The sequence below is a fragment of the Cannabis sativa genome, chromosome 6 (assembly GCF_029168945.1).
Source record: "Cannabis sativa cultivar Pink pepper isolate KNU-18-1 chromosome 6, ASM2916894v1, whole genome shotgun sequence".
Taxonomy (NCBI): Eukaryota; Viridiplantae; Streptophyta; class Magnoliopsida; order Rosales; family Cannabaceae; genus Cannabis; species Cannabis sativa.
Window position 1 is genome coordinate 10,631,469 of NC_083606.1, and position 9,052 is coordinate 10,640,520.

Genomic DNA, 9,052 nt, shown 5'->3' on the forward strand with positions numbered 1-9,052 from the left:
ACTCCATGTGAATGGATTAAACCATAGTTCTATTGGCTTTTCTTCTTAGTTTCTTATCTTGACAATCCATTACTTGTTTAAACTCACAATGGATTTTAATCACTAGTGTCTCCCAAGTCATAAGAAGGTGAGTTCCTAGAAACTCTCCCACTACGACGAGGTACCGTGAATTATGTCTAAAAAAACTAAATGGTATTGATCTCTTCGGTTGTGACAAGACAACAGAGGCAGTGGGATCATCATATGTAAGATGATAGAACACTTTTTGAATCAAGAATTAAATATCTCCTTTATTTGCTACTTGATTTTCAGACTTAGTCATTTTCTTAGAAAAGTAGTATTTGTTTGAACAAACACTTTCTTATCTATTGACAATGGGATGGTCCACCCCTAATCACTTAGAATAGCTAACAAACCATGGTTAACAGTTCTAGCTTTTCTTAAGATTTTGATTAGGTCATCCATGAATCTAGTAATGATTTACATTAAGTATACAACCATTACATCATTCTGAAATTGTATTACCATAGAAGGAATTAGGCAACGACTAGTAACTAATCATCAACATGCAACTCGAAATTTCTGGGGAGGTAAGTTTGGATATAATTCAAAAATCAATTTAATGATCTTTGAACTGCATATCTACTAACTATTTCTCCACCCCTATCAGTTCGCAAGATCTTTAACCACTTACCTTAATGGTTTTAACCATTGCTAGAAATTAATGAAATTTTTCAAACATTTCAAATTTCTTTGCATAAGGTATAATCTAGAGTGATCGTTTTAAGAATACAACGAAAAACTCATATTCACCCCTGAATGTATACTCATCTGCGAATGAGATGAACTACTTTCAGTGGATATAGGCATATTAACTCTTTGCAGAGATTGATCTTGTCAAATCCACTATGAACAAGATACAAATGCCATAGATTAAAAAAAATGTGGTAGTGTCTTTTGATGACTTAGGTTTAGTTACATCAAAGAGTTCTTAGAATAGTGCAAGTGGATCCTGGTCACAGAATACCTAACTCATATTCCATACAGTTTTAATCCATTGATAGAAAATGGTTATTAAACACTTGGAAAGTGTAACTGTATTATTTCCTGGAAATAGAAATATAAGAAAATTTCTGTTTGGATTCTAAAATTAAAGTCAAAGACTTAAATTCAACCAAATATAATGAGTAATTCTATCTTGGACCAACACTACTAATACAAACTCTAAGTCAGATTTGCCCATACAAGTAGGAGATTTCTAAGATTGAAGATTTATATCAATTGGGAATAGAATTTCGGGATTATAATCATATGGGTCATTTAATTTCTTAAGAGAAAATATAGAATGACATGAAATGATTTATAAACCATTCATCCAATGATATATTATTGAGCTAATTCAAAATGAATAAGCTAAGAGGAATTAGGATAATTTCGTTTATAAATAAGAATCCAACGATGCTTCGATTAACGAAAGACAAAGTAATCTTATTTATGTAATCTTCTTGTTTCATATTGTAAAAATACTAGTCTAAGGTGTCATCAATTGATGAACAAATTAGATGTTGCATATACAATATTTATCTTTCGAGATCTTACACTATTATGTATGTCTAATGGTGAAAATCCATTAGGGATTTATCTCATTAGATAAACAAACATGTTAGACCAACAATGAAGATTCGAAATTAAACTACAATTTAATAACAGAAAATAACATGGTTCAATATAAATTCATACACAATTCAGAAATTATAAACATATAGCAAGTAGGAATGACTAGTGAAAATACTAAAACATACGATCCTAAATAATTTCCAAGGTTTTCAACAAACTGATACAGTGTCCCGATAGGCGAGAGTTAAAGTATCATTTATTGAATAGAGTTGTCAGCTCATCTAAAATAGAAACCATTCTAGCAACCTTTTATTCGATCAAAATAAGAATCCAACATTGTCCCGGTAGGCGAGAGTCAAGGTTATTCTCATTTTATGAGCTTCCACCATTGTTTCATGTTTTATGAGTTTATCTCTAAGTAGTCACCGTAGGGGAGAGTCTAAATAGAGACGAAAACTCACAAAACACTTATCAAATGAAATCTTACGGTGTTAAATGCGTTCAACGAATAACCATCCATAGGGGGACGAAGTCTAGCGTCTCGAGGTTATATTGAAAATATTTAACTTTTGTAAGACCAACAATGGAGATCGAATATCTTAATAATAATCAAGCTCATTATTTAAAGTGAGTTGTATTTTCTTTGATTCTCTTTATTTAATCTATTTATTTAAAATATATATTTATTTAAAATTTCCAATTTAGAATGAAAAATTCTAAATATAAATTTTAATTTAATATTTATAAATTTTACTTAGATGTATATGAAAATAACATGAATTATTTCCATCTTAGTAATAATTTCTAATAAATATTTAGAAAAATATTCAATTTAAGTTGTTACAAAATTAATTTAAATTAATTTACAACTCAAATTTAATTTTCTATAAATATATATTGCATTTCGAAAAATTAAAGTATTCTAGGACACAATTTTCGAAAATGCATAAAAAATTATTCTAATTTCATGTTGGCCCAAAATTAATTAATAAAATTAATTTACAACAAAAAATATAATTTTCCTATTTAATTAAATATATAAGAAAAATTTCAAATATTTAAGTATGATGATGAAAATCAACTTAAATATTAATTTTCTATTTAATTAAATACACTAGAAAAATACTTCAAGCAAAAATATCATCTATCTAGATTTTCCTTTGACTATTAATTCAATTTCTAATAATATACTTTAATTCAATTTATTTTCAATTAATCAATAAATGAAAAAGTCATTGATTTAAGTTGATCCAAGAATTAATTAAAATAAATAATTAATTTACAACTTAATCTATTTTTCAAATAAAATTCGAAATTTCAGCATTTAAGAAATGCAATTTCGAAATTTAATTAATAAAATAAAGAAAAAATATATTTTGAAAATTATTTAAATTTAGTTGAAAAAATAAATTTCAACTAAAAATAATTTTCTATTTAATTAAGTGTCATGAAAAATAAATATTTAAGTATCATGATGAAAATCAACTTAGATATTTAATTTTCAAATTAATTAAATGTATTAAATTCAAGAAATAAATAATTAAGTGTAGAGAAGGCTTAATTATTAATCTCTAGTTCAATACTAGGAAAAATATACTTAAAATAAATTGTACCAAAATTAATTATATAAATAATTAATTTCACAATTTATTATATTTTCCTATTTTAATATTAGAAATAATAAGTAGTCTAGAAATAACTATCTAGAAAATATATTATTTGACTAAGTATCTTTTCCACAAAATTTGAAAAAATATCTAACTTAAGTTGTATTAGAAAAAATCTAGAACTTAAATATTTTCAAATTTAAATTTAATTAAATATCAAAAATTAAGTTGTAACCACTTAATTCAAAAATATTCCATTTTAAGTTAATATTCGAAAAGATATTAACCTAAAAAATATCTAAAATATTCCATTTTAAGTTAATATTCGAAAAGATATTAACTTAAAAAATATCTAAAGAATCTTAATAACCAATGCCTAAAATTCCTCAACTTAATTTTAAAATTTGAAATTCAAAAGATATTCAGATTTAAGTTGGTTAGTTGTAGATAACTAAATATCAACTTATATAGGAATATTTAATGAAAAATTTAAATTAAGCTCCAGAAAGAATCTAGATGGTTATAATTCTATATTTAATTAAATACAAGAAAATACATATAGTTTAGCTTAGAATAAAAAAATTCTTTAAACTATAATTTTCTTAAATTAATTTCAAAATAAATGAAATTAATTATGTTGCTAATCAATTTTATTAGGTTAAACTAGTTTAATTAACCTAGTACAGTTATTAAAATCAGACAAATGGGCCTTCACAATTGGGGTGGTTCATGTGAGGGGGTGCTGGGTTCAGTATGTCGTACCCACTACTATGGCTCCCAACTCTCACACAAGGCCCAAAAGAGAGGAATTTAACCTTAATAAGAACAATTGTTATTAATTGAATAGGCCCAAAAACTAAATGGGCCTAAATAAAATCTATCAAGAACTATGATATTTTATTTAGCAACAACAACCTATATGCATCTATAATGAAATTAAACACATAGGCTCACACAGGCACACTTTGGATGGGTCCTATCATGTTGCTAGGTCATACACAGATGAAAGAAGATTGTAAATATACCTGTTACAAATTATTATCTTGACCAAGGGAGCCATCAGATCAATAGATCTGGCAAAAGGTAACCATGGCTATTTGCAATCAAGTAATAATAGGTTTTGAAAACTTCCACACAAGGTAAAACGAATACTCCTGCAACAAGGTTAGCTGGATAGTTGGATGTAGGATTTATTTAATTTTAAATTAAATTATTAATTTCGAAATAATTAATAAAATAAATAAAATATTTATTTTCGAAAATTTAAAATAAAATTTGAAATATTCGAAATTTTAAAAAAATTTAAATTTAAAATTAAACCTACAATTTTGAAAAATTAGGTTTCAACCAACCTAAATATCATTTCAAAATTTGCTAACTACTTCTAAAATTTAAATGTTATTTTATAAATAAAAATTAAATAAAAAATTAAAAAAGATAAATGAATATCTTTTTCAGATTTTAAATGTAATTTAAATAAATAAAATAACAAAATTTAAAAGTTAGCAAAATATCTTATATCTTTTTAAAATTACATGATTATAGTTATCTTATTTTAAATTTAAATAAGGTCAAATTATTTAAAAAAGATTTAATTTAAAATATTTTAAATTTGGCCTTAAATTTAAAAATAAGATAAGATATAATCAAATTTAAAAAATAAGATAGATTATTAAGCAAAAAAACGAATAGATACTAACTATTCTTAAATTCAAATTACACTAATATCTTGAATTAAATTTAAAAAATATTAAATTAATTCAAAATGATAATTAGAATTGAATTAGGAATAGTAATAGTATAAATACAAAACTACACAAAAAATCGGAAGTTAATTCCATGAAAAAGCATGAAAAAACGAAGAAAAACGAAAAAATTGTGAGCTGTACGGACAGTTTTCGCGATCGCAGGAAAATTTCAGCACAGCCCTGATTTTTTCGAATCTTCAAAAAATCATAACTAATTCAAATTAAATCGAAATTGAGTTCTGTAAAGAATTAACTTGCTTAATTTTTTCCATACTATCCAATAAAAATAATTCCAGAAACAGAATCGCAATTATTTTTCACGAAAATTCACAAACATCAATCAATCATCAAATAACACTCAATACAACATGATACCATCCAAAAACAAACAAACAATCGTTTTAAAGTCCAAATTTCTTACAAGTAATCAATTACCATGGCTCTGAGGCCAGTTGTTGGAATTTATTTTACCAGGATCTTAGATCTACTCACAAGTATGTTTATTAACACCCTAAATATGAACTTTCTAAAACGATAAAATAAACACATATAAAGTTTAGGAAACCTTACATTGGGTGCAGCGGAATATAATGACTCCTTCCGTTCAGATATCTAGCCCTTGATTCCTTTATGTAGCAGAGCATTATCAATATCTGAACCTGTATCTCTTTCTCTGAATCTTTGATGCTGAAACTCCTTCTTGCTGAAAGTCTTTCTTCACGATCTTCCTCACTATGATTGAGGTATCACTTGCTGTGTGTGGGCACTACTCTTACACTAAGAATTTCGAAATCTCAATGAGGAAGAGAGAGAGAGTGGGTTCGGCCAAAGATAGGAGAGAGAAGGCTCAGGTTTTTCTCTGAAAGAAAAATAGAAAATTTAAGTGTAATTTTCCTGAAGCATTCACTATCTCTTTATAGCATTCCACTAGGGTTAGGTTTGAATTATTTGGCATTAAAATAATGAAAATATCAGTTTAAATTTCCTACAAAAGTGGCTGGGCCATGCTTAGTGGATTTGGGCCTCACTTTTTGCAATTTTGCAGTTTTACCTTTTCTGCATCTGATTTTCTCAAAAACGCCAATTTTCTAATTCAACCATTTAAATGCCAATTTTAACTATTTAATAACTATAAATAATTATTAAATAATATTGTCATTTATCATATTTATTAATTAAACCATACAAAGTATCATAATTAACAAATATGCCCCTAAAACTCTTTCTTTACAATTTCGCCCTTACTTAGTGAAAAATTCACAAAAAGACATAGTCTAATTTGAGAATTATAATTGATTAATCAAAACCAATTACATGAGTCTTACAAGCAATATTATCTCAACTAGTGGGGGGACCATGGGTCTATATAACCGAGCTTCCAATAAGTAGATCAAGAATTTAGCACTAAAATTCACTAACTTATTAATTCTTCGTTGAATCCACGCATAAAACTTAGAATTGCACTCTCAGTTATATAGAATGCTCTATATGTTCCACCATATAGACACATCATTAGTTATCCATTGTTATAATCCTAATGTGATCAATGATCCTCTATATGAATGATCTACACTGTAAAGGGATTAAATTACCGTTACTCCGTACTATGTATTTTATCCTTAAAACACTTGACCCCGTATAAATGATATTTCATCTTATGTGAAATGAGTACTCCACCATTTATGTTCGTTTGGTCAAGCTCGAAGGAGATCATCCTTTGCTTACTATTCGCCAGATAGAAGCTATAGATTCCATGTTTATGTTAGCGCTCCCACTCAATTGCACTACCGTGTTCCCAAAATATACGTATCACCCTGACCTAAAAGTAGGCTTAACTAACAAATCAAAGAACACGAATAGCCTTTCAAGATTGAGCCTAATCATAACAGGATTAAGAACATTTGATCTAGGATCAACTAGGCGATATTGACTTGAATAGATATTACGGTAAGTTTAATAAATCTAAGTCAAAGTTCAATATCGGTCCCTTCCGATGCATACTCCATGCATCCAACCTGAGCGTTACTTTAACCAATGCTCTGGAAAGAACATAGCACTTCTCCAAATGCAAGTAAACTCTGTTGTAGATTATCATATCAGTAAAACCCTATGTCTGATAAATCTAGGAAACTTTATTCACATAGTCATGTTTACTTTCCAATGTGTTGACAGCACAATAAACAGGATCAAGTATGTGAAAAGGGTTTCAAATGAATTTATACATTATGTACATATAATCATGAAATAAATCATGTGAACCATGCAACATTAAATGTTATTTCTGATCTATATTAATAAGTAAATCTGATTATATTGAAATGAGTTTTATTTAGGGCATAAAACCCAACAGGGAGCACTCCCCGTCAATCCCCCCCCCTCCCTCATCTGTGTAATTTTTATTATTTTATTTTTTAAAAAAATATATTTTATATATTTTAAAATAATTTTAATATATTCAAATAATATTACGTACACTGTTAGAAATCAGCCATGTGTACACTGTGTACACTTGGAAAGTCCACCTTGACACTTAACAGAACTATTTAAATAGAAAAATAAAAACTAAAGCAGGAGTACAGTTCATTAGCCAAAAAATCGATTTATATGGTTAAGTGTTTGTGTAGTTTAAAATATCCCTCTATATGATAGGAGTGGGATTATATAATTTTATCATTCCTTAGAAAGAAATAAAAAAAATATAACTAAATTTAATCATAATAACTAAAAAATGATGTTAAGTTTTTTATTGATTTCCAATGTACTCAAAGAGTTTGTGAAAGTTGGAACATAAACTCATTGTATATAAAAAGAAAATAATCTTCAAAATATTTGATAAATTAGAGATGATTTTGTCATTTATAATTATTATTTTTTTTCTTTTTTATTATTATTCTCTAGCTAATAGTATCGACTAGGAACAACATCCAATTCAATTTAATTGAACTCAATTGATTCAATTACAATTAAATTATAATGGATTTTAAAAGTTAGATTTTAATTATTAAATTTGTTATTGGATATCAATATCAAAATCGAATTAAAAATTGATCCAATTAAATTACAATGTATATTAAAAAAATTATTTATACTTATTTATATATAATAAAAATATAAATATAAATATAAATATTTTAATTATTTTTTTTCTTTGTGTTGAATTCATAACTTTTGATTGTTTTATATTTTTGTTTGTTCTATTTTATTACTTTGGAATATTATTGCTTTAGTTATTTCAAATTTTTAATTACACTAAATTTTTAAGGATGGTATATTTATGGGCATTAAACTTAAATGAAGTGTGATATTTAACTTTTGAGTTTTTTGCTGTTAAATTCTTTCAACTATTACTTCACTTGCACTTAACCCTCTAAACTTAAATTTTGACGGTAAAACCTTCCAAACTACTGAACTGGTAGTAAATTTAAGGTGTCATCCATTTTCCACAATTAACTGCCAGTATAGACTGTTTATGTGTACACTTTTACACATGTGTCACATTTATATTGGTACACCTAATATTATTATTTAGATTATATAAAAGTTATTTCAAAATTTATAATACTTTTTAAATATTTTATTTTTTATTTTTATATTTTTAAAATGAATTTTGAAAATAATTTTTAAATAATAATATTAGGTGTACCAATATAAATGTGTTATGTGTACAATAGTGTATACATAAACAATCCATACTCACACTTAACCGAATTACAACTTAAATTTGCTACCAGTTCAGTAGTTTGAAAGGTTTTACCGCCAACATTTTCTTTATAATTTTCTTCTTGTTCGTAAGTCAATATTAAAAATTATTTGTATAATTAAATTGAATTGTATTGGATCAAATGATAATTTTTCAAATCTAATTACTAATTGAATTTGATCAAATTAGAAGAAAAATATTAAATTAAATTAAATGGCCAACCATATCGCTCACTCGTTAGCTAAGTTTGTTTTCTAGAGGATCACATTGCACCTGACTATCCACATTGTATCAAAACACAAAAACTCTTGTTATTTTGGTACTCATTTTCTCTCTCTCTCTCTTTTTCTTTCTTTTAAATAATGGTGAGCAATATTCAA